The sequence below is a fragment of the Apis dorsata genome, unplaced genomic scaffold, assembly GCF_000469605.1.
Source record: "Apis dorsata unplaced genomic scaffold, Apis dorsata 1.3 scaffold_78, whole genome shotgun sequence".
Classification (NCBI taxonomy): domain Eukaryota; kingdom Metazoa; phylum Arthropoda; class Insecta; order Hymenoptera; family Apidae; genus Apis; species Apis dorsata.
This window is the reverse complement of record NW_006263376.1, coordinates 773,368-773,716: the sequence shown is the minus strand read 5'-3', so window position 1 is coordinate 773,716 and position 349 is coordinate 773,368. Positions and strand designations below refer to the sequence as shown.

Sequence of the window (349 nt, the reverse complement as noted above, 5' to 3'; positions counted from 1 at the left end):
GGGGGGAGGAGGAGGAGGAGGAGGGAGAGCGAAATGTTTTACGGCCATGCCGTGGCTTTTTGTCGTCGGCATCGATGATTTCGGTGGGAGAACAACGAAGAAAGCACGAGTCCCGAGAGCGTGGCACCGCTATATCGGCCCCCATTAAGCTCTTATTAATTGCGAGCATCTGAGGGGCCGACCGACCTTTCTTGCGCGCTACCTGCGCGCCATTCCGCCTCCGTTCCCTCTCCGCTGCCCGCCGCAAACAAACCCGCTGCACTCCTCGGCCTTCCAACTTTGATGTCGAGTCGATCCTCCTCCAAAGAGATTTATCATGTAAATCGTGGGTAAAAAGCCCGCTCATCCT

General features: G+C 56.7%; 1 protein-coding gene across 2 annotated transcripts in view; it reads left to right on the top strand.

Annotated features, from left to right (window-relative positions):
• LOC102671789 (protein vestigial-like) overlaps window positions 1-349 on the top strand; it is a 59,230-nt gene that overhangs the window by 50,112 nt on the left and 8,769 nt on the right. The gene's annotated exons all lie outside the window — the stretch shown is intronic.